Raw genomic sequence first — 26556 nt, 5'->3', positions numbered from 1 at the left:
GGTTTGTAGAAGAAACTTCAAAGTAAGTGTTTGTCATGAGCCAGAGCACCCCTCCCAACCTGCTTGCCCGCCTGCTCTTACCATTACCACGTCAGCTCATTGCTTCCATCCGCCATCCACCATCTTCCACAATTTTGGTCACGAACCACACCACCCAGCAACCACCCCCTAACCCAACCTCCTGACTTTGCCACTTCTCCCATTCGAATGCCTCTGTCACCCATATCTTCCCCTCCCCTCATAGAGTCTCCCACCCTTCAGTGTAATTTCTTTGAAGTAATTCCCTCTTACTATCCCACTTAAGCACCATTGTTGGTTCTTTTTGGAAATTAATTCTTGAACCTTATATTTGAACTCTAAGATATCTGTGGTATTCTGAATGAATGTCAATTTTCTTTGATTTAAATGCTATATAGAGAAACACAAGACGTATTATTCAATTTAAAACATAAGTTAGTGTTCATTGGTTTGGTAAGGGCAATGCATTAATGATTCCATTAATTCATCCTACTGTTGTGCAGTTCAATGACATGGTTAGTTAAATGAAAATAGCTCTGAATTATCATTGAAATTAAGTCACAGCTCCTATATTTGCATCGATTGTATAATGAAACAGTGCTTACATGATCCATTTTGAATCTCTACAGTGCAAGTGCATGTAAAATTGGCAGTTTTACTGAAATTAACACTCCGCTGAGGGTTGGAAGTGAGTGCAGTTAACTGATTACACATACTAGTTCAATAGCTTATTGGTAATATATGTACATGGGATACTTATATCAGCCAGCCTGGCATCTGCTTTACTGAAGCATTACCATCCCCATATGGATACCCAAGCTGGATGCCAAGTCACAACCTCCTTGGCTTTTAGGTTCACCAGACCTAGCGGACAGAAAATGGATTGGACTGCTTTTTTTTCCAGACTAGCTAAAGCAGATCTATAGAGGAGTAACCAAATACATGCACTGACAGATATTGTCGCAGTGTTCAACATCTGCAAAGTGTCAACACAAGAGACTGCGGATCCTGGAATATGGAGCAACAAACGAACTGCTGGAGGAACTCAGTGGGTTGAGCAGCATCTGTGGGGAGGGGGAAAGGAATTCCCCTTCTCTTACAGATGCTGCTCAAGCTGTTGAGTTCCTTCAGCAGAGTGTTTGTTGCTCAACATCTGCAAAGTTTCAACAACTGCAAAGTCCTAATTGTCCAATGCTTGGGAATCCTCAATGGTGAGATTGAGGCAGTTGATAAGGAAGCATAGCTAAACATTACAAATGGAAGTCAAAACCAGTGCAAGCTGCACTCCCCTTCCTGTACATTCCTCTGAATTTTATTTTAACTTTTTTAGCTAACAATGGACGGAATCACAGAGTATAATATACAGACGGCATGCTGCAAAAAATTGTTGGACGCTTCCATCTTGCTGTTCACAAAATGCGTTATTTTTTGTTTTTTGCTTTAACCTAAAAATATGCCTAGGGCAACAGTCTAACTTGATATCCGTGAGGTAAGCAAGTGAATCAGTTCTTCAGGATCTTCTATTCTCTTTGCAAATTGGGGGAAGGCAGAGAGAGCAGTGAAATGCAAATTCCAGGCTGTCAGCATTTTCTCAGACACCAGCTGAACCATTGTTCATTCAGGTAATTAATTACTAAACGTTCACCACTCCTCATTTTGACTTAGCATTTAGCACCCTGTCACATTCTAATAGAGTGCCCCTATCAGACTTATTTTAAAATAGTTTATTTTAATAGCTGAAGGTCCCTACGTCACAGTCATAAGGCCATCACACTAATGTGGTGACAATGTTCCCAGCAACCAGAGGCCCTATAGATTTTAAGAAGATAGTCCAGCTCATTTTCAGTGTTCTCCTCCTCCTTATTGTACCTGACCCATGGGAATGATTGCATTGGGCACATGTATAGCAAGGCACTACAGCCTTGAGGCCATCGCTAAACATAAATTACACTCCTGTTAATTCACATCTTGGATCACTAGGTGAAGTCCTGAGCAATTGATACCATTAGTCCTCTTCGTATCAATAAAAGGTATGGTCCTTTCTATCGTGTAAAATCAGAGCTTATCTGGCTTTAACAGAAGCTGTTTTCTAACTTCAATGCTGTAGAATTATAGGGCAGTGAAACTGTAGTCACAGGGACATCCTGCAAAATCAATATAGGGGATTAGGAAACTTAAATGATTAAATGGGTTATCAGTTGCTTTTGATTTTCTTTGAGAAGCAGCCAATAGCCTTTGGTAAAATAGTAAATGAACAGAGGGATTCATCTAAAATTTCATTTTTTTGTCTGGGTTTAATAAAGGTTGGAGAAATTTACCTTCATTTATTTTGAAGTGATCATTTGTGTTGTGGATTAATGTATGCTGCTTCCTGTATTTGTTGATGAATTACAGCATATGAATCAAGACTAAAAACTTGCAGTGCAAAAGAATGATAAATATTGATTGCTTCCATTGATTCTATTCTTAGCAAGTACGTGAAAGACTGAAATAATTTTCTTTTGAGGAAAGGAGAATGGAGTATTTCCTTATAGCTGCAGCCATTTCTATTTGGCAGAAGGAATAGATTATGATGAAAGTCAATTTTGATTGGAAAGGCCTAGAAAACGTTTGATTATTTTGTAGCCTTGGGTAAGTTTTCCACCTTAGAGTGATGTATTGGCCTTGCAATGCTGACGATTGACATCAGGAATTGAAAGCATGAAGTTCACTTCAGTTTCCTTGCAGGGCTGCCAAGCTAGCTTCGTTATATCATTCCCATAGATTCTGGCATGCTTTATGTGTCGAGCAGGGATCAAAGCTTTTTTTTTAATATATGTATTTCATTATTCAGTGACTGCATAGTCAGCATTTGAGTGTTAGATAAAACTATGATGTGGTCTGGAGCTAAATAGGTCTGCCTGAACTTGAACTGGGTGTCAGTGAACAGGCTGTTAGTGAGTAGGTATTGCTCCATGTTGATAACTCCTTCCGTGACATTGCTAATAACTGAGAGGAATCTGATAAGTTGGTAATTAGATGGGTTAGATTTACCCTGTTATTTATGGCTTGGACTTAACTAGATATTTTTCCAGCTTGCTGGGCAGATGTCAGTGTCATTGCTATAATGGGGGAGCTCAGCTCAGGTGCACAAACCCTCAGCACTGCAGTTGAGGTGCCTTCAGTGTCCACAACCTATGTAATATCCAGTGCATATTAGATATTAGAAAGGCAAAAAATGCCAAGAAGGAACTGAATTGATAATGATGGAGGAAACAAAGAATTTCATTGTTGGTGCAGTGGTCAAATGATAACTAAAGGTACTTGTGGTCTTGGCATTTCAATTATGGAAGACAATTTTCATTGTTCAGTCTTTTACCTACTTTGTGTATTATAAAGAGGGAGGAGTTACATTAACATAGCTTATTTCCCATCCTCGTGCTGCCCAAAGTGCTTCACATCCATTGATCTACTCTTGTGGTGTTATTTTGATAATGCAAATAAATATGAGTCAATCTATTCATTGCAAGGTCTCAGCTCTGGAGTATATAGTCGAGGATGATATTACAGTGCAGTTGTGAGGAAGTATTAGATATACCAGGTTTCAGGGGGAATAAAAAGATTACATGATCTTTGTATATCCCTGAACTAACAGCAACAAAAGAGTTTAATTGAACATTTCCCTCATTTGCAGTTTGTAGCCTCGGACCATGAGTGTACAGTTTTGTTTTGTTTTTTTGTCAACTTTGCCTCCATGACAAGAGCAACCGTATTTCAAAAGCAAACTATTGCATGGGAAGCAATTTTGGATGTTCTAAAAATGTGAAAGTTGCTAAACATCTGCGACAGCCTAGCAATCCATCAAATCCATTTTTCTGGCATTGAGACAGACTCCACAATCTCCCGAACACTATTTCAAAAAGCACTTCAAAAAAATGTCATAAAATTCATTAGTGCCAGATCCAAAACAGTGCTGGCGGTCTCCCTTATGCAACATACTCTGTCACAGGAGCAGCAAGCATCAGGGATTGGATTTCCTGCATTAATAAAACATTTGCTCACAGCTCTGAGCTCTGGGAAGAAGCCCTTGTAGAGCCATACCCCAATGGAAACAGAATCTCCCATGTCTGGGGCATTTGAAAGCTCTTGGAAACTGGTGTGACCCAGGACAAGCAGATTGGCCATATTTACAGATCATGGAGCATCAACTCAAGAGTCATAAAACTGGAGGCCAAGCTACGAACAATGCACACATTGGTGGCGAGCAGGAAATGTCGTCTGGATGCTTTGGGCATCACATTGTCACAGGATAGGGTCTTCTGACTTGGCCAGTAGAAAGGGACAGGGGAGTGTGACTGCAAGTGAGGCAGGTAAGGGGACCCAGAGGGCAGGAGTCTGATCCTTTTCAATTGCCCAATAGGTTTGAGGCTATTTTAGTTTGCTTGGATGAGAGTGCAAACTGCAAGGAGGATGAGGAAACCAATCATGACACTGCAGTATGGGATGAGCAAATAAGAAGATAGTGTGAATAGCAGGGAGCAGTATAGTGAGGGAGTTTGATGCTATTTTGTGAGTCCAGAAGGCTCTATTGCCTGTTGCTGCCAAGGTTCATGATAGCTGTTCTAGGTTGGAGGGGAACTTACGGTGGAAGGGAGAGGATCTGGTAATCATGTTGGCACACGTGAATTCCAATGACGTAGGCGGGATAGAAGAAAAGAGTTTCTGCATACCAGTTTGAGGAGTTAAACACCAAATTGAGCAGCAGATTGCAAAAGCAATAATCTCACATGCAAATTGGCAAGGACAAATAAGATTAGAGAAACAAATGTGTGGCTCAAAGACTCAAAGCGGTAATGTGGGTTTTGGTTCATGAGGCACTGATAACAGTACTGGGAAATGGGAGCTGTACCGGGATGGTCAACCCCTGAACCATATTGGGACCAATGTTCTAGACATCCGCATAACTGAGGAAGTAAAGAAGATTTTAAATAAATTGTGGGGATATCAAAGTTGCAAAGATGTGGTAAGGCTAAGATTTGAAACAAGGCTAGAGAGAAAGGTGTTAGTATAGCAAATGATAAACAAATGCTGACAGAAAGGAATATAGAGTTCAAATCCTAGTAAATCAGCAGAAAAGGCTGGAGGTTATAAAAATAATAAAAGGACAACACTAAAAGCTGTGTATCTGAATTCATGGTGCATTGAAAAAGGAAACGTATGAATTGGGAGCACAAATAGAAATAAATTATTGCGATTCATTAGCTATTACAGAGATTTGGCTGCAGAAAGGTATGGATTGGTGCCTGAATATTGAAGGCTGCATGGCAGTTCGGAAGGAAAGAAACTAAGAAAAGGTGGAGGATTAATTAATAATGGTTTGAGTGCAACAGAGAGAAATGACCTAAATTCAGGAAACCTGAATGTAGAAGTGATTGAAATGGAGACAAGAAAGAATAAAGGCAAAATTTACCTGGTGTGCAGAGTCTGTAACAGTAAGTACATGGTAGGACAGAGTATAAAGGAAGAAATAATGGGAGTTTAAAAGAAAGGTATGGCAATAATGATGGTTATTTTTTATCTACTTAGAGACTGGAAAAATGATATGGACAAAGGTAGTCTAGATGAAGAGTTCATGGTGTTTTTGGGAGCTAGTCATAGAACAGGCTAAAGTAGACCTGGTTCTGTGCAATGAGATAGGATTAATTAGCAACCTCATCATGAAGGCGCCCCTGGGTAGCAGTGATCATTATATGATTGAGTATTACATTCAGGTTAAGGGAGAGAAGAATGGATGGAAGATTATTATTTAAGAATTAAATAAGGGAAATTACAAGGGCAAGAAAGTACTGTTAGCCAAAGTGAACTGCTCAATTAGATTAAGGGACTGGTCAGTTAAAATGCATTGGAAGACATTTAAGGGGATTTTTTTTTAAGATAAAACTTTATTTACGTATGTACAATATTTACATTACTTTTAAATGAAAGCATGATCATCGATGTCCTGATGTACTTCAGTTCCCACAGCACCCAACTGTCCCAGAAGGCCTCCAATGAGCCAGGGACACTCAAGCACAGACGTATCCACAGAAGGGCAGGTCGTCAGCTCAGATGGACCCTCAGTGGCGCACTACCTGAACCCACGAATGGCCTAAGAGCAAACAATGAGGAGGTCCTCTGACTGACTCATCCCCTAGTGGTGGATTGGTGGTTAAGTAAACAATTAAATATTGTATCAAACTTAAAAAAATGTTATCAAACTTACAGAAAAAACATGTATTGCACAAAACAGGTGGCAGTCAGAAGATTGGACTGAATATAAAACACAACAAAGAATGATTAAAAGACTAATAGGGAAGGAAATAGTCGCATACCAGATAAAGCTAGTCAGAAATATAAACACAGAGAGTAAGAGTCTGTAGAATTAATAATGGAAAAGAGGAGGTGGGAGATCAATTAAGCCAGTATTTTGCATCAAGCTTCACTAAGAGGATATAAGTGACAGCCTTTAAATAGGTGGTTAATGGTCAGTGTGAATTCAATGGGCTGAAGAGCTTGTTTTCATGCTGTATGTCGCTATGACTCTACCCTAAAAATAGTTGTAAATCAAGAACTGGAAGGGAGGAACTCAGGAAAATTACAGTCATCCCAGGGCACTAATTCTGAGGAGACCATTAAGAGTTGTGGACTGACAAGTCACAAGATCCTGATAGACTTTAAAAAAAAACAAACGGAGAAATCGATGATATGTTGGGTTTAAATTTACAAAATTCCTTAAATTTGGGGAAGGTTCCATTAGGTTGTGAAGTAGCATATGTAACTGCTTATTCTAAAAGTGATGTCACAAAACAGGAAAACACAGGTAAGTTAGTTTATGTCTACTTAAGAGAGAATGTTAGAAACTATCAATGAAGGAGTTGCAGCAAAGCACTTGGGGAAAAGATCAAGATAATCAGGCAAAATCAACATGGTTTTGTGAAAGGGAAAATATGTTTAACCAAATTATTAGAATCTTTCGAAGAAGTAACTTGCACTATGGATGAAGGGGAACAGGTGGATGTAATAATTTCCAGAAGGCATTTGAAATAGCGCTATATTAAAGGTTATTGCGGAAAATAAAAGCTGCTGGTTTGGGAGGAAACATATTGGAGGAGACAGATGATTGGTTGGCCAACAGGAAACAGGGTGGGGGGGGGGCCTTTTTCTGATTGGCAAGGTGTAATTAGTGGCATGCCACAGAGTCAGTGCTGGGGCTTCATTGTTTTCCAATTTTGCAAATGAGCCTGCGTAGACTTCTGAAGAACAAAGGGTTCATGACACGTCATCCATACTGAAGCCTTTCAAGATAGGAAGGTGCTGGGGAGGTGTGTGTAAGAACATGAGTCTGCAAGTTTGGGACCCCTGGAATGCAGCCCATCCCATTTCAGTTGTGAATGCAAATGTTGCATTTATTAAAAATAGAAGGTACCCAATTTCAGGTAGAGGAGTGAGCAGCAAAGTGTCATGTGTTGCATATCTCAGCGGAGTCAGCATGGGTTCTGAGGTGAGGTTTCTGAGACTGAAGTTATCCTGACTTGATTCTGAAGGTAGTGCTTGGGCTTGTGTTTGCTTGCTCGGCCATAGCTTCCACCAGTTTTGTTAGGTGTTTCTTTCCAGTTATTTGCTCATTGTGATTTGATGAACATGGAGCCACTTCTCCTTTTGAAGAAGTTCATAGTTCAAAGTCAAAGTCGAGTTTATTGTGCAATGAAAAACTTACAGCATCACCACAGGCACATAGCATAAGAGGCAGAACATTCACAAGAAAAGCTTACGTTAAACATAAATTGTACAAGAAAGCTTAAAAGCACTTTATTTACTGCAGTAGTTTCCACTGCAGTTTTCAAGTTTAAAAGGTCAGATCTTGGTTATGTAACTATGTTGCTGTTAGCTGCCAGCAAAATGTCACCTTTCTCCAGTGCCATCATGTCTTCAGTTTGTGCTTCCAACATCATTAGAAGATGGTTCTTTTGTGAGTGAGCAATGCCAGTCAGGCTTCAAGACCTACATGGTTGAAAATCTCATCAGAAATGACTATTGGATGTTACATGGCTTGTTGGCATCATTTGGGCAACCTGGATGTCAGAAAAACTGTGCCCCAAAATGTCCAACTGTTCAAGTGTCAGGAATTAACACATCCAGAAATATACAAGGAATTTCGTTAGCATTGCATTAAAGTAGTTTTTTTTTCTGTGCAATTTTGGGTTTCTGGGTGTTGTGTAGGTGAATTCTTGGGCAATATCACTGTTTATAATTGTTGCTTAATTAGTACAAATATGACACCATGTCCGAAATCAACCTGAATATTTAATCATTATCTAAATAAAGCTTAATACTAAATTTAGAAGTTCCTCTTTAATGTAGTTAGTATGGAAATTCCTGGTGGAGCTTTGAGTGTTTGTATGTATTTGTGAAGGAAATGGAAAACATATAATGTAGGAAATTAAGTAAACTGAACAGTTAGTAACCTTGGCAACAATAACTAACCCATTACAACATCAATGCTACATTGGACCATAAATTTTTCACCTATGTACAACCTATTTCATGAGTTGACGAGAACACATTAATCCATCCTTCTTGCACTGTTATTCAGAAATTGTTGTGTTAATGTCAAGTGATAAATAAGGTAATAAATGTTCGGTCTATATTTTTGTGCATGTTTGATCTCAGTTCCCAGATTCTCACCAAATGTTAATCACTTGCAGGTTTTTTTTCAGTACACTTGGTCTGAGCCCATCCCAGCAGAGTAAGTATTATTTTACAGCACAAGGTAATGACCCTTTCTAGTGACCCAGCACTCCACCAGGTCTGAGTAAGAAATAAATCAGCACAGATTTTTCGTGTTCGGGATACATTCTGTCACTAGGCGTATTTTGAGGTTAAAAAGCCCTTTGTGTTGAAAGCCTGTAAAAGCCTGTGATTTTCATTAAGAAAGTCGAGTTTTATTTTATTTATTTACCTCAATGCATTCTTCAGGGTTTATGGACAGAGCTCCAGGCCACTTTACACACTGGTTTTAACTGAACTCCCTTTCTCGTAAAGGATGCCAGTGTTTGAATAGGAAAACAAATAATTGAAAGGCAACAACACTCAGACACAGTCCTGGTGAAATCCCGCTGCAAGATCTTCCATGGATAACTCTTCCACTGTGCTAGCTCATTAATAGCACGTATCCTTGTACATTATGAAGTTACACAAGCCTCCTCTCCTCCCACTGCCTTCCACTATCTCAAGGGAAATTGATTTGCCAGGCACTGCACGTTGTAAAAGGTAAAATTGTGAGGTAAAAGTTACCACAAACCCATCTTACTTTGAATAGAGTCATGGAGAGATACAGCATGGAAACAGGCCCATCAAATCCATGCTGACATCAACCACCCATTTTTACTCTAAGCGAACGTAGTTTTTCTCTCCTCACATTCTCATTGACTCTTCCCCAGATTCTACCTCTCACCGACACACTAGGGACAATTTACAGTGGCCAATTAACCTCCCAGCCTGCACATTTTTGAGAGGAAACCAGAGCACCTGGAGGAAACCCACGTGGTCACAGGGAGAATGTGTGAACTCCACAAATACAGTACCGCAGGTCACGATCGAAGCCGCTGTGCTGCCGCTGTGAGGCTGCATCTCCATTCGCTGCGCCACTGTGCCAGCCCAATAGTAATTAGACTTGTCATAAGATGAGAAGTCAAATTAAACTTACAAGTCTCCACTGTACATTTGTACTAGAATCATGGAAGGTTATAGCACAGGAGGAGCCATTCGGCTCATTGTGTCCTTGATGGTTATGAAAGAGCTATTCAGATTAATCCCCCTTCTCAGTTCTCAGTTCTTAGCCATGTTGATTAGACCACGTTAGGAGGTTGCCCAGGTATATCAAAATAGAGAGTTAAAATAATTTTCAAGAAATTGCATCAATTACTTTGAAGTTCTGAGCAGATACATCGATCAATACTGATTATTCAGCAATTCAGTCAAGAGGAAAGCTTCGCTGAAACTTGTCTAATTGGTTCTTGTTAAAGTACCAATGTAATCTTATTAGTAGACACCAATTGTAATATTTCTACAAGTTATTAGCATTTCTATTCCATGTGCTAACAAAGCCATTGTGGGGTAAATCTCTGAGAGTGAAATGAGGTGCTTTGTTTTTCACAATAAAAACAGAAAATGTTGGAAACATTCAGCAGATCAGGCAGCAATTATGGAAAGGAAACAGAGTTAACATTTCAGGTTGAAGACCCTTCAGAACTGAGAAAGAGAGAAAACAAGCAGGTTTTAAGTTGCAGAGAGAACAAGGAGATATGAATAGAACAAGGGGAGTATCTCTGATAGGGTAAGGCCAGGGTTGCCATGGGAATAAGCTTTTGATGAAGTTATGTGGTTGATATTGCCCAGGAATTCATCTGCTGAACACCAAAAAGCAATATTGATTTTCTTGATTTTCTACCCAATGATTCATAATCTAAGATGTTAACTCTTCACTTTACTTGATTGCATGAAGGCAGACTTTGGCTAGGCAAGTGCACCCTTTGTATTTCAGAGTAACACAGAGTAACACTGAAGGTGACTGTCGAGCACTCCATGGCTCGATCATTCCATTGCATCCAGATGAGCTCTGGGATGCACTTGTACAGAAAAAGAACAAACAGCTATTTTACAAAGCTGAACTTGTCAACTGCAGAAACATGCACCATTAGTAGAAAATTATAGGTTCTATATATAAAGTACAGAATAGGATGTCCAGCAGCATGCCATTCTAAATCTTTTGATAATAGTCAGGTTTCATCAAATTTGGTCATTTTTTTTACCAAACTGAAACACAATTAAAATGTGAACCAGTCAGGTTCCTGGTAACAATCATTTGGAAAGGGAATTAACTCTAATTAAATTGTTTTCTCTTGCTTAAAAAAGAACACATCTCTATATTTGTGTGTGTGCCAGTGATCTCCTACTATCTTTAATTACACAAAGTAAATTAAGTGCACATTGCATTGCATACCATTTACTATTGTGGAGGAATAAATAAAGTCTTTCTGTAAAACTTATAGACTATCACCTGATAATACCAACCTGCCTGACATTTTTAAGATCTACTAGTTGCTGTTTTCAATGCAAACAACGCAAAGAGATAATTTATTCCTTTGTTTTTAGCTGTTTAAAGTATAAAGCCAAAGTTCAACATCAAGGTGGACTTATACTTTTTAGCAAATGCACTAATGGGGGATGAATTTGTTTTCATTTAAGTAGCCCTATTGATAATTTTACAGGGCACACTGATAGGTTGCTTTGCCGAGCAGTATAGGAGAAATATTATATCTAAATCAAGTGTCTTTGAATTGCAGTGTCACAAATGCAGAAGAATCCAATGTTGAGATTTATTTTAGTTGTCCATTGTTTCTTACTGCTTTGCTGCCAACATCGAGAGCTGTGCCGGTTGATTGGATACAATTCTCTCTTGGCCGCAGGTAATCATGACATGGCTGGTCAAAAACTGCAAAGTCTTTGTCATTGCAAGATAATGCTCTGAATGAATTTAGAATAAACCACAAGAGGGATTGGGCAGTGATGTGCAAAGTATTCCACCCACTCCAAAGCAGAGAAATGCATAGATACACTGACTAGTTTTCTTTCTTCAAACTTCAAAAGCAGCAGACTTGATGACCCAGGGAATCAATGGAGTGTGCAATGATTTGGCTGCAGGCAGAGACAGGATTTTCCAGTTTGTTCTAAATAAGAAGTATTTAATAAGGGAAGCAAAGTGTTATTCTAAATTTAGCTGTTGACACTGTTGACATTTTGCACGTTTGCTAAAACTAAAGCTTTCCTTCCATTTAACTAAATATGTGAATAGATTTTTTTAATTGATTTGTTGAGATTATTGGAAAAGTTGAATCCTTTTGCTGCTAATGCTGGCTCAAGGCAAGAGAGAAAATAGGCTTAGCTAAGGCTTAATGATAGTAAAGGCAGTCTTATGGGAATGCAGTTGTACCATTGAGCATTGTGACAGCAGAGCCTCAGTGATGCAATGGGGCTAATCTTATCAGAGGGTCAGTGATGTAAGGGGCTCAGATACCAGGGTCAGAGTAATCCATGATGCAGGACAGCTAGGTGCTCAATGGCAGCATAGTCACAGTGAGGCTGTGGACTCAGTGATGCTTGGGGTTCCATGTTAGAGACTGACTCTCTCAGCCAATGGACATGGATGCAGGAGTTTGTTGGTGCAACCATCTTGATTGCACAGCATTTAATTCCCTTGGCAACTCCTCTGATAATGAAAATCACTGCAGACGGTGGAAATCTAAAATAAAACAGAAAATGTTGGAAGTACTCAGCAGGTCAGACCACATCTGTGGGAAATAGAAATGGAGTTAACAATTCAGGTCAAAGAATAGCTGGAATTCAACAATTCAGGTCAGAGTAGGGAAGGAGACAAAAAAACTGCAGGGAGGATATGGTGGGGGTATGTCTCTGATAGGGTTAAACTGGGGTGACCATGGGGATAAACTGTAAACAAGGTTATCTGATGAATGAGTGAATGGGAGGGGTTAGAGAGTGAGAACATAGACAAAAGAATGTAGGAGCTGTGAAATGCAGAGCAGGAAGACATGCCTGGCAGGTCAGGCTAGGAACATCCTCCACTCCCAGAGTTAAAAAAAAGGGAAACAATTAAAACAAGCTGTGCCAATAACACAGGTGGATGACTGATACACACGGAGGAGTCAAGTTACCTGAATCAAAGTTTAATCTAAAAGGCTGCGACAGGCTCAGAAGGAAGATGAGGTGCTGTTCCTTTTGTTGAGCTTCATTGTGACAGTGATAGGTTAGAGGGCAAGACGGGAGTGGAGAAGTCAAGATGGCCAACGCTTCATCAGCAGTTAGCAATGAATAGATCCAGAGAGGGTAAGTGGGGTCCAGGTGGGTCAGGGCTATTAAATTTCAGTTATTCCACTGATAATGAAGCAATCAGTACCTTCATTCAGCAAGACATGAACAACATTTACACATGAGCTGATAAGTGACAAGTAATATTTGTGCCACACAAGTGCCAGGCATTAAGTGTTTCCAACAAGACAAAATCTAAGTGCTGAGTACTGATATCTCATCACTCACTGCTGATACCATCACCAAGTGCCCCACAGTTGAAATCCTGGCAATGTGGACTGGGGGATATGACAGGCTTACTGGAGCAAAAAAACAAACTCAGCAGATCAAGCAGCATTTGTGGAGGGAGAGGGATGGTCAACGTTTTGGGTTAAGACCCTGCATCAGGATTGATGTTGGGACTGGCTTTGATTCACATATTATCTGGCATTTTGAAATTCATTCCCTCCGCTGTTAATAGAACATGTACCTTCACCGGGTCCGCTGTTGTAACCTACTACACTTCTTCAACAGCATTTTCCAAACCCATGACCTTTACAACCTAGAATGAGGGCAGCAGATGAAACAGAATATCGAGTGGAACAGGATCTGCAATTTTTTTCTCCAGTTTGTGCACTATTCAAAATCACTGAGTTAAATCCTAGAACCCTACCTAACAGCACTCAGGGATGATTTCATGACAAAGACCGCAGCAGTTCAGGAATGCTGGACTTACTTGTGATTTCCACATCCCATGAGTGAATAAAGATGCAAATTTATCATAAGGGATGGTTTACATTCTGCCAGTACAACTAAACCATTAGATAATCTTACAGAGTTATATTATTCAAAATTGTATTAATATGGCAAACAAAATATGGAATATTTGTTTGTTAGCATGTTTTCCTCCTGCTGTTAATGTAACAAAATGACTTGGTCTTTCCAGAAGAAACAGCACAATGGATTACTCGTCACTGAGTGCCCTTAGTTCCTTTTCTACAGTTTAATGTGGGTGGGAAGTTGGGGTAGGGATATTTTTCACCTCAGCCAAATTAGTCAATATATGTACTGGGGAGCACTCACCGATGGAGACTAAAAGTTACTCTTGCCATCTTTTATAAATTTCACTTTAGGAGGCAACCATAGATTTTATTGTCAAACTAAAAAGCTTAAGTGTTCCCACCCACCAATTCCATCCTTATACTTGTACATTAGCTTTGCATATCATTCCATGCCACAGTCACAGACTAAGCAGAGATGGTGCTTTTGGGACTCTGACATTCTGTTCTGATAAGGCTTCCAACATACGTGTAAAGGGACCACAAACTGAAGGATACATGGTAGCCTAACCCAACATTGGAAGGCAGGAAGCAAGCACACTCTTTCAATCAGGAGTATTCCAAGCTGCATATTAAATAAAGACAAACAAGGAGCATTGTTTACCCATGCCTGAATAGTATTCAGGCCCTTGCATTTGCAAATAAAAAAGGTTCCTGCTCTTGCATGCTGTCAAGTTGCTGGTACCAGTTCTATCTTAAACATTTGCTCCTTAAAGAACAGGGAAGATACTGAGAGCAGTCACTATTAGGATGGCTACTGCTCCCATATCTGATGTCCCAGACCCCCAGGCCTTGGTACAACCTCCAGTCTCCCTCCTCCTGGGCCATGACTCACTTGCATCTTGATCCAAGATTTCCTTCCCTGATCAGTGATTGACATCCTCGACGATTCCCAATGCCTTCCCAGCCCCAGCTGCTCTCCAGTTCATGATGATGAACAATTCCCAATCCTTTGCTGTCTCCTAACTCCAGGCCCCTTGGCTGTCTTTAAGTAGCTCCCCAAGAAAGTTCCTCTTTTCCAATTATGCCCAAGCGCTCTGAATCGTGTATCTCCCTCTCAATGCCCTGTCTCTTTCTCCTGAATTTCCTGTATATGTTTGAGCCACGAAATAAGTAATGTCAAATTTCTTCCTCAAGGTTTGGAATTTACGCTCCTCTTGGCTAGGTGCCCCACAGTCAACTGAGCTGCCAAAATGCATAGCAGAAAATCAACTTATAGTTGCACTGTCTTGTTTTGTGAATAACAGCAATCATCTATCTGCACCCGGCATGTCGAGCTGCAGCTCCTGAGGAACCGTGTTAGGGAACTAGAGATGCAGCTTGATGACCTTCGTCTGATCAGGGAGAATGGGGAGGTGATAGAAAGGAGTTATAGGCAGGTGGTCACACTGGGGCCACGGGAGTCAGGCAAGTGGGTCACAGTCAGGAGGGGGAAGGGGAAGAGTCAGGTACTAGAGAGTTCCCCTGGGGCTGTACCCCTTGACAATAAGTACTCCTGCTTGAGTACTGTTGGGGGAGACAGCTAACCTGGGGGAAGCAACAGTGGCAGTGTCTCTGGCACGGAGTCTGGCCCTGTGGCTCAGAAGGGTAGGGAAGGAGAGAGGAGGGCAGTAGCGATAGGGGACTCTGTAGCTAGGTGAGAAGACAGGCGATTCTGTGGACGCAGAAGAGAAACTCGGAAGGTAGTTTGCCTCTCGGGTGCCAGGGTCCGGGATGTTTCAGATCGCGTCCAAGATATCCCGCAGAGGGAGGGAGAACAGCCAGAGGTCGTGGTACATATTGGTACCAACGACATAGGTAAAGAAAGGGATGAGGTCCTGAAAAAAGACTATAGGGAGTTCGGAAGGAAGTTGAAAAGCAGGAAAGGAAGTAATTTCAGGATTACTGCCTGTGCCACGTGACAGTGGGTATAGGAATAGAATGAGGAGGAGGTTAAATGCGTGGCTGAGGGATTGGAGTAAGGAGCAGGGATTCAGATTTCTGGATCACTGGGGCCTCTTTTGGGGCAGGTATGACCTGTTCAAAGAGGACGGGTTGCACTTGAATCTCAGGGGGACCAATATCCTGGCAGGGAGGTTTGCTAAGGCTACTGGGGGGAGTTTAAACTAGATTTGTTGGGGGGGTGGGATCCGAACTGGAGAGACTGGGGAAGAGGTGTTTGGCTCTCAAATAGAGAAAGCTAATAGTAGGTACGAGAGGGAGAATAGGCAGGTGATAGAGAAGGGACGTGCTCAGACCAGTTTGAGATGTGTCTATTTTAATGCAAGGAGTATTGTGAACAAGGCGGATGAGCTTAGAGCTTGGATAAATACTTGGAGCTATGATGTGGTGGCCATTACAGAGACTTGGATGGCTCAGGGACTGGAATGGTTGCTTCAAGTGCCGGGTTTTAGATGTTTCAGAAAGGACAGGGAGGGAGGCAAAAGAGGTGGGGGAATGGCACTGTTGATCAGAGATAGTGTCACTGCTGCAGAAAAGGTGGATGTCATGGAGGGACTGTCTACGGAGTCTCCATGGGTGCAGGTTAGGAACAAGAAAGGGTTGATAACTTTACTGGGTGTTTTTTATAGGCCGCCCAATAGTAATATGGATATTGAGGAGCAGATAGGGAAGCAGATCCTAGAAAGGTGTGATAATAACAGAGTTGTTGTGATGAGAGATTTTAATTTCCCAAACATCGATTGGCATCTCCAGACAGTGAGGGGTTTGGATGGGGGTGGAGTTTGTTAAGTGTGTTCAGGAAGGATTCTTGACACAATATGTAGATAGGCCTACAAGAAGAGAGGCTGTGCTTGATTTGGTATTGGGAAATGAATAGGATTTGGTGTCAGACCTCTCAGTGGGGGAGCATTTTGGAGATAGTGATTATAATTCTATCTCCTTTACGATAGCATTGGAGAGAGATAGGAACAGACAGACTAGAAAGGCGTTTACTTGGAGTAAAGGGAATTATGAGGCTCTCAGGCAGGAAATTGGAAGATTAAATTGGGAACAGATGTTCTCGGAAAAGTACGGAAGAAATGTGGCAAATATTTAGGGGATATTCGTGTGCAGTTCTGCATAGGCATGTTCCAATGAGACGGGATTCATGAGAGGATACAGGAACCGTGGTGTACAAAGGCTATAATAAATCTAGTCAAAAGGAAAAGAAAAGCTTACAAAAGGTACAGAGAGCTAGGTAATGTTAGGAATCTGTAAGGGTATAAGGCTAACAGGAAGGAGTTTAAGAAGGAAATTAGGAGAGCCAGAAGGGGACATGAGAAGGCCTTGGCGGGCAGGATTAAGGAAAACCCCAAGGCATTCTACAAGTATGCGAAGAGCAAGAGGATAAGATGCGAAAGAATAGGGCCTATCAAGTGCAGCAGTGGGAAAGTGTGTATGGATCTGGAAGGAATAGTGGAGATACTTAATGAATACTTTACGTCAGTATTCACTACAGAAAAATATCTGGGGGATTGTAGTGAGGACTTGCAGCAGGCTGAAAAGCTTGAGCATGTAGATATTAGGAAAGAGGAGGTGCTGGAACTTTTGGAAAGCATCAAGTTAGATAAGTCGCCGGGACCGGATGGGATGTACCCCAGGCTGCTGTGGGAGGCGAGGGAGGAGATTGCGGAGCCTCTGATGATGATCTTTGCGTCATCGATGGAGACGGGTGAGGTTCCAGAAGATTGGAGGGTTGTGGATGTTGTTCCCTTATACAAGAAAGGGAGTAGAGATAGCCCAGTAAATTATAGACCGGTGAGTCTTACCTCAGTGGTTGGTGAGCTGATGGAGAAGATCCTGAGAGGCAGGATTTATGAACATTTGGAGAGGTATAATATGATTAGGAATAGTCAGCATGGCTTTGTCAAGGGTAGGTCCTGCCTAACGAGCCTGATTGAATTTTTTGAGGATGTGACTAAGCACATCAATGAAGGGAGAGCAGTAGATGTAATGTATATGGATTTCAGCAAGGCATTTGATAAGGTACCCCATGCAAGGCTTATTGAGAAAGTAAGGAGGCATGGGATCCAAGGGGATATTGCGATGTGAATCCAGAACTGGCTGGGCCACAGAAGGCAAAGAGTGGTTGTTGAAGGGTCGTATTCTGCATGGAGGTCGGTGACCAGTGGTGTACTCAGGGATCTGTTCTGGGACCCTTACTCTTTGTGATTTTTATAAACGACCTGGATGAGGAAGTAGAGGGATGGGTTAATAAGTTTGCGGATGACACAAAGGTTAGATGTGTTGTGGGTAGTATAGAGGGCTGTCAGAAGTTACAGCAGGACATAGATAGGATGCAAATTTGGGCTGAGAAATGGCAGATGCAGTTCAACCCAGATAAGTGTGAAGTGGTTCATTTTGGTAGGTCAAATATGATGGCAGAGTATATTATTAATGGTAGAACCCTTGGCAGTGTGGAGGATCAGAGGGATCTTGGGGTCCGAGTCCACAGGACGCTTAAAGCGGCTGCGCAGGTTGACTCTGTGGTTAAGAAGGCATATGGTGTATTGTCCTTCAGCAATCGGAGAATTGAACTTAGGAACCGGGAGGTATTGTTGCAGCTATACGGAACCCTGGTCAGACCCCACTTGGAGTACTGTGCTCAGTTCTGGTCGCCTCACTACAGGAAGGATGTGGAAGCCATAGAAAGGGTGCAGAGGAGATTTACAAGGATGCTGCCTGGAATGCGGAGCATGCCTTATGAAAGCAGATTGAGGGAACTCAGCCTTTTCTCCTTGGAGCGACGGAGGATGATGGGGGGACCTGAGAGAGGTATATAAGATGATGAGAGGCATTGATCGGGTGGATAGTCAGAGGCTTTTCCCCAGGGCTGAAATGGTGGCCACAAGAGGGCATAGGTTTAAGGTGCTGGGGAGCGGGTATAGAGGAGATGTCAGGGGTAAGTTTTTTACTCAGAGAGTGGTGAGTGTGTGGAATGGGCTGCCAGCAACAGTGGTGGAGGTAGATACGATAGGGTCTTTTAAGAGACTTGTTGGATAGTCACATGGAGATGAGAAAAATAGAGGGCTATGGGTAAGCCTAGTAATTCCTAGGGTAGGGACATGTTCGGCACAGCTTTGTGGGCCGAAGGGCCTGAATTGTGCTGTAGGTTTTTCTATGTTTCTATCTTACTTTGCTGCTCCATGGATCTTATCAGACTAAAGAATCAACTGAATTTTAAATGAATTTGAATATTGTCCAGAAAAATACATCGTTTGCATATCCTGAGCATTGAGTTAATCCCTTTTACTAATTTATTGCAGTTTTACAACTATACATATTCATTTTTTTAATACCTGTATTATCTATCATTTTATTCTTTGGATCTTGAATTGGATCATTTCTGTTTTCTCTTTTGATTGTATCCCCACCCAATATCATTTGTAGCTTACTAACACCCCTACATTTAGCAGATTAGCTGTGATAAGTGGCTCCAGTGCAATGTGATACAGAACAGCTGTGACATACAAGGAAGTGAATCCAGGGAATAGGGCTAATGTTCCATTCATACTGTTCAGTGGCACTCATACGCTACATGGCGGAGATAGTGATCAATAGTGTTCACTGCTAAATCACAAAGCAATAACGTTAGGTGCAAACTTTAAAACAAAACAGAAAACTTATCACAAGAGCTGTCACATATTTGCAAATGTAATTAAAATATGCCTGGGAGAAGCTTCCAAATCGAGCACTGATTGAGACAAAGGCTTTTCCATTCTGCTTTCCTTAGATTCTAACATAAAGCAAAGGTTCTGATCAAAATGTCACATTAATAAATCATTTAAAATCATTGTCTTAAAAATGGGAACCTATGTTCATAATTCATGAAATATTTATTAATTGTAATGTTGAACCTTACTGCTTTTAGGCAGGATTGAAGTCATAGTCAAAGTATCTTCTTGAAAAGCTTAACTCTGTTTTGATGTGGAAATTAATAACTGTCATCACCACTGAATTTGGTAGAGCAGGGAGTTTGCACAGATGTAACAGACTCCCCCTCTTCTCAGTAAAATGCTTTCTGGCAGCATTACTGGATTACATTCACTAGCTTTCATGAACTTTAAGTGGTGCCCTTCATTCAATTAGAGTTGCATTGGCTCCAGGGTGGTTTCTGATCATTGGCTGCAGACTGTTGAACATATTGCAAATCAAAAGCATTTCCACTGCAACATCTAACCACTGACCTAAAACCTAACCAAAGGTTGTAATAGCTTAGCATTTTGCTGAAGTGTGCATAGTTTGCATAGGACTTGATGGGAAGGGTGAAAGATTCTCAGTATGAATCTGACACCTTAATTGGTGGCATGCTGGGAATAATATTCCCTGAAAATATTTGGTGGAATAATAACGTCAGTGTAGAATGTTGATTCCCACACCAAGAATCAAATTTCTGTGAGAATGCACATCATGAATATTTTGAAACTATGGATTCAGTAAACCATCTATCAAGTTTCTCTGTGTTGTATTGACATACCTCTGCCTCTATGCAAATAAGAAGAAAATATATTAAATGCATTTAATACAGTTATAAATTAGCTTCAATCTTTGAACCTAATATTTTTGGCCCAAAGGAACCAAAGACAATGCAATGAGGAGCTAAATTGGAAATGCTATTTGCAGCAAAAAAAACACTTAATGACCATTAATCACCCTTAAGGACTTTTGAATTTTGAGTTAACCACCAGTGTTCAAAAATATTTCAACTTGGCAAATGCTGACAGGTATAAGCAGAGATTTATTCACTTTCAATCATGATGTTTTTACTTATTTTAAAGTCAGAATACTCATCAAAGGGGACATGCCAGTAGTAGTCAGATATCTCCAAACAGCCAGCTGGACTGCCTCAACCACAGGCAAATGAGAAGAAAGATGAATTAGGGTCAGAATATAAATTATTCCTGCTCTCACGAGCCCAGCACCTATCCAAGGATATATTCTTTCAGTTATTTCCCTGCAATGTGTTCCAATTTCCTCTAGACTGGAAAAGTGGGCAGGGAATAGGCCTATGCTGAATCTCTGCTGAATTTCTGGAGCAGGTCTCTGTTTGAGGAGGGGATCCTGGAATAGCTTGTGCAGCCTGCCATGAACAGCTGACTCCATCCTGTAGATGCAAGTTCAGAACCCAAGCTGGTGTTGCCACCCTTTGAGGCAGCATCAGCAGCAGGAACATAGACTATACCTGGTACTTTTCCCCTCTGTTCCTGATCACTAGCCAAAGCAAGGGAACGTCAGCATCTGCCAACTTCACAGAGCATTGGTAAGATGTTGGAAGCATGGCATCTTCCTACCTTGTGAGCCTGAGATGCAGGTTGTTGCAGTCTGAGTTTCCATCAGAGAAGGAGCCTCAAATGTTCCTTGCTGAGGATGGTCTTGAGCCAAAATGGCTCCTTCAGTTCTAACATCACCTTTGCAAAGTTGGTTCTGTTGAATTTGGATGATAGTCCCATGCAAGCTGTAAATTGTTATTAACACAACCCAGTGTTTATTTGATATTTTAGCATGACAGCATCAAATCAAATGCCACTCCCTCACCAGTCTGTAGCAAGCTCCTGACTAGTCTCCCTGGACAGGTGACAGCATCTTCCACACTAGAGTCTCTGCAAAGCTAGTTCCTGTCCCTGAAGGTAGTTGCTCACTCCAATGGAATGTGTCCACCCTGATTCCTGGTAAAGGAAACCCTGATATCTGGTACTGCCTGAGGCCAGAAGATAATATGGGGAGGTGCACTTTGAACATAGAACATAGAACAGTACAGTGCAGAACAGGCCCTTCGGCCCACATTATTGTGCCAACATAGCTATTCCCTCCTACCTACAGAATGCCCATATCCCTCTATTTTCCTCTCATTCATGTGCCCATCCAAGCCCCTCTTAAAAGCCCCCAACCCCCAACGAATTTGCCTCCACCACCCTATCAGATGACACATTCCAGGCATCCACCACTCTCTCAGTAAAAAATGTACCCCTCACGTCTGTTTTGAACCTACCCCCTCTCACCTTAGATGCATGTCCTCTGATGGTAGCTCGCTCAATAATGGGAAAAAGATATTGCTTGTCCACCCTATGTATGCCCCTCATAATTTTATACACTTCCAACAGATCGCCCCTCAGCCTCCACTGCTCCAGGGAAAAGAGCCCAAGTTTGTCCAGCCTCTCCTGATAGCACATGCCCTCTAATCCAGGCAACATCCTAGTAAACTTCCTCTGCGCCCTCTCTGAAGCCTCGACATCTTTCCTCCAGTGAGGTGACCAGAACTGCACGTAATACTCTAAATGCGGCCTAACCAGAGTTCTATAGAGATGCATCATAACTTCTTGACTCCGATACTCAGTACCCCGATTAATAAATGCAAGCATTCCATTAGCCTTCTTAACCACCCTGTCTACCTGTGTGGCCACTTTCAATGAATCATGGACTTGAACGCCAAGGTCTCTCTGCTCTTCAACACTGTTAAGGGTCTTGCCCTTAAGAGTGTACTGCCTCTTGACATTAGTAGACATGTCTAGTAGACACTCTTGGTCGACACTCTTGACACTTCTAGAGAAAGAAGGAAGTGCGTTGCTCAAGTTTTACATCACCCTCTCATTTGGCATCTCAAAGTTACACAGCAGGGACAGATACATGGTCCTCCACTCTACTGGAAGCTCTTCCTCTCCCTCTCCCTCTCCCTGACCCAATGTTGTTCCTTCACCTCCACCTCCTCATTTCCCATGTCCTCTGCAGTATTTTCTGTACCTAACATGTACCTTGGAAAGGGAAAGCAGGACTAAAATTTGCACTTGCTGGGGACATGCTGCCCTGTTGTGAAACACTGCAAGATAACAAAAGGACTGTGACACAGATTCTGCAGCTGCTGGAATCTGGAGCAACACACACAAGATGCTGGAGGAACTCAGCAGGTCAGGCGGCGTCTATGGAGAGAAATAAACAGTCGACGTTTCGGGTTGAAACCCTTCATCAGGACTGGAAAGGAAGAGGGTAGAAGGCAGACTAAGAAGGTCGGGGGAGGGGGAGGAGCACAGGCTGGCAAGTGATGGGTGAGTCCAGGTGAAAGTGGGAAGGTAGGTGAGTGAGGGAGGGGGGAGATGTAAGAAGCTGAGAGGTGATAGGTAGGACTGAAGAAGAAGGAATCCAGTAGGAGACAATGGAGTTAAGGGAAGGAGGTGGGGAATGGATGGGAAGGTCATGAGGGTGGGGGAGGGGAGAAAGAAGGGGTGAGGGGGCCACAGGAATGAAGGAAAACAAAGGGAAGGGAAAAATAGGTGAGGGGGGGGAAGAGGGGATGGATTACCGGAAGTAAGAGAAATCGATGTTGAGGTCGTCAGGGACTACCAGGGCAGAAAGTGAGATGTTGTTCCTCCAACCCGCACCTGGCCTCAGTGTGGCAGTAGAGGAAGCCGTGGATAGACAAGGACTGGTTATCACCAAGCTCTGAACTCCCATCACCTTTCTCTACCCTTCTCCCTGCCATCCTACCCATCCTGTGCCTGCAATGTCTGGTGGCAGCCTGAGAGCACAACTGCTCTTTCCACTTGGGACTCAGAAGTTTGCAAATGCTTTTCCAGACATTGTACATTGTCTTATCCTGTGAAGACAAAGGGCAAACGTAGACAATCAGTTTTATTAACAGTGCGGAACAACTGAAGACCCAGCTGGTCTGCATTTTTTGGGGAGGGCTGGTGTTGGGTGTGGTTTGGCACAGGCCACTGATAACGTGCCCCAAAATTTGTGTATGTTTCCCTTAGTAGATACAGTAGCAGGTGTCCTTCCTTCACTGGTTGGGAGAATGGCTGTAGCAGTGCCTCTGTTCCCTTCTAAGTGTGTGTGAAGGCTGTGGTCTGGGAACCAGAGGAGCCTGTACCACCTTCCCTCAGTCTCATCCATTATCTTCTTCAGGGCTGAAACTCCTCGTGGCCCTCTCCTGGGAATCAGCAGCAGTCACTTCTGAAAAGATAAGGACTTGAGCTGATGTCAATTATTATGCACATTAACTTAATAAAAAAAACTTTACGACAGGATGTTGTTTGTCATATGTATAGTCTCTTAAGACTCGCATCGAAGGAAGTTTCTGAAGTTGCATCCTTTTTGTTATGCTTCATTTTAACAAATTGAGGGTTTATTAGTTGTGTTTCAGCGATGTTTCAACAAACAGGCCATTTATGACTTTTTATGTCTATTTTTCTATCAATTGTTTGCCCATATGATTGGCAAGAAATTTGTTTGAAACTTGCTTAGGAAGATGAATGCTGGTGGAATTGCTGATTTTGGGTGGAATATCCAAGTTATATACCACAGGAAGTTCTTGGCTGCTGTGCCTAATATGGATAAACAATTATTTAATAGACTTAGATGATAATTTTCATACTTGTAAAGCAATATTGTGTTTAATCTGCACTCTCCTTGCTTTTGTTTTAGCTTTGTTACATTTTGTATTGAATGCTAATAAAAATCTGAGGAAATATAGCCGTTTGTTATTGATAACAACAATTACCATTTATTTGGTATCTTTAAATGTTTCAAGGTGCAATGTATGAGAGTTTCAAACAAAATCTGATATTGGTCTGCATAAGGTGCCGTCAAAACAGTCTGGTCAAAATGTTGCTTTTAAGGAGCATCTTTAGTGGATGCAAGTTTCAGGTAAAGTTTGTTCATGAAACTAGTACTGAGAAACACTTGACGGATAAGTGCCAAATGGTATTGTTGCATACACTGACCACTCCAGCTTTTATTTCCCTTAAATCACAGCATCTTTTAATTTGGTTTGGCATGAGCGCTCGTTATATGCAAATTCTATGCCAGTCAAGTGATAATATTTGATGCAGTACATTAGAAATGTCTCAGTTCAAAGAATACATTTGTTACTAATTGTGAGTCAAACCTGCACCATCCTTTCATGCATAGTTCATCAATTTATTACAGGGTGGCACTAGAAATAGCCTCAGGCAACTGATCCATCCACCCTCCTAACTGAGAACATCCCTGCATAGATGATGACTTTAAGGAGGTGTTGAACTGCCATTAGGGAAAAGGAAGGGGGATGAATAATCTAAAGGATTTAATTGATCAGAATCGAGCTGACTGCAATCTAATTTTAAGTTGTCACAAAAATGTTTATTCTTCAATGACATCATTGATACAATTCCAATAGTCTCACCAAACAGATTTGACATCATCCATCATAATTGCTGAATATTAGAGGAAAGTCACAGCAATGGAAGTGGAGCTATGCAGAGTTGACTGTGCTAACGATTACATTCTTCTTCAGCTTCATTAAACATCAACACAAAAAGCAAAATATAAAATCCATTTTCTAGTTTTGAATCAGAGGCAAATTTAAAGTTAAAAATATTAACAAAGAATAAGTATACCTTGAAGGTATTGTGTTCTGCAATAATTTGTTCTGCCAGTTGTAATCAAACAGTAATATGAGTTCCAGCTATTAGATACCAAGGTATGAGTGGAGTGTTACAGTGAGGTGCAGGGAGACTTCTATTTTCAAAACATTGTCACAGAACATTCTTGTCCAATTTATAGACCAAACTTAGACAGACTAACATCTGCATTGAAAATGTCTTCAATCCAAATTCTGGAGAATTCAGAAGAGAAAGGATAAAGATGGACTGTCCAAAAATTCCCCTTCACTCCCAACAACAAACTACCTGTATGAAACTGTGAGGTTCTGAATGGAGATGAACATATTTGACCTATGGTATTATGAATACAAGTGCATACCTCACCAGAAGTGGGAAAAATTCATCTTCTTTGTATATCTTTGTGTTCAAAGCTCTCATGAAGATAAGAACTGTTTGGCTAATGTTTAGCAGACCACAGAAAGTAACAATCACAGTATTTCTAAATGCTTCTGAGATCTATCATAACAACAGCCTGGATTTCTGTAAGAGTATTCTCGAGTTGTTGCCATTTACTCATCTAACTCCATGAAATTCACAGCAAATTTTAGATTTCCCTGCAGGCCTGGTTTAACACAGAAATGCTGAAGCTGCTGTCAGTGTTTCATCAATCTACCAAGGGTTCTGCTGATTTCAGCCACTCCATTGCAATCAAAGGAAATCATGTTGAATTATATGAATTCATGTTGATTACAAATTAATCTCACTGTTAAATGCCATGAACATCCTATGCTTTATTCCATGTGGTCTAAGTGAAGTTTTAATGACATGCTAAGCCACAATTCCTATTCAGCAAACTATATGACCTTAAAAAAATTCTGTTTGTGTCTTGTAACATCTTAAAATATTTCAAAATATGAGGGATTTTAATTTTTAAATAGAATTCTTACATTTATTCCCAATATTTCAGATGATCTTTTAACCATATGTATATTTTTCAGGCTTTAGTCAGCACTGTGTTTAATACTTTAAAAGTTAATTAGCAATTGTGTTTCCTTGTTTTCTGGTCAAATGAATTCCTTAATTTGATTGGCTGCTTAGCCAGCACTAAAGTATCTGGTTGTCAGGGATTTTCTAGAGCTGATACCAGGCAGCAAGAGTCTTTCAAAAACAAAACATCCCCTCCACCAAAGCTGTCCGTTCACTGGAGCTATCTTCAATATCAGCGGGGAGCCCCACTTTTTCCTCCCTGACCACAAATTTTGGGCTATTCAAAGCTGCCCCTCACTCCAGTGTGTTCAGGTCTGGGCAGTTTGTCAGTAGGCCTTTTTACTGCTAGGTTTATCATCTGATATTCCTTGGATCTATATGCTGTCTTGTAAATGCAGAGAGGTTGTTTGTGTGTAAGGGCATAAGCTGCATTTCGATCAAAAACCAGTGTATTATGCCTAAGCAAGGGAGACTACAACAGGATGAGGGAGGAG

General features: G+C 41.3%; 1 protein-coding gene across 9 annotated transcripts in view; it reads left to right on the top strand.

Annotated features, from left to right (window-relative positions):
- Nucleotides 1-26556, top strand: part of rbfox1 (RNA binding fox-1 homolog 1) — a 1151227-nt gene that overhangs the window by 307654 nt on the left and 817017 nt on the right. The window lies entirely within an intron of this gene.

The sequence above is a fragment of the Pristis pectinata genome, chromosome 8 (assembly GCF_009764475.1).
Source record: "Pristis pectinata isolate sPriPec2 chromosome 8, sPriPec2.1.pri, whole genome shotgun sequence".
Taxonomy (NCBI): domain Eukaryota; kingdom Metazoa; phylum Chordata; class Chondrichthyes; order Rhinopristiformes; family Pristidae; genus Pristis; species Pristis pectinata.
This window is presented reverse-complemented; position numbering and strand designations above follow the sequence as displayed.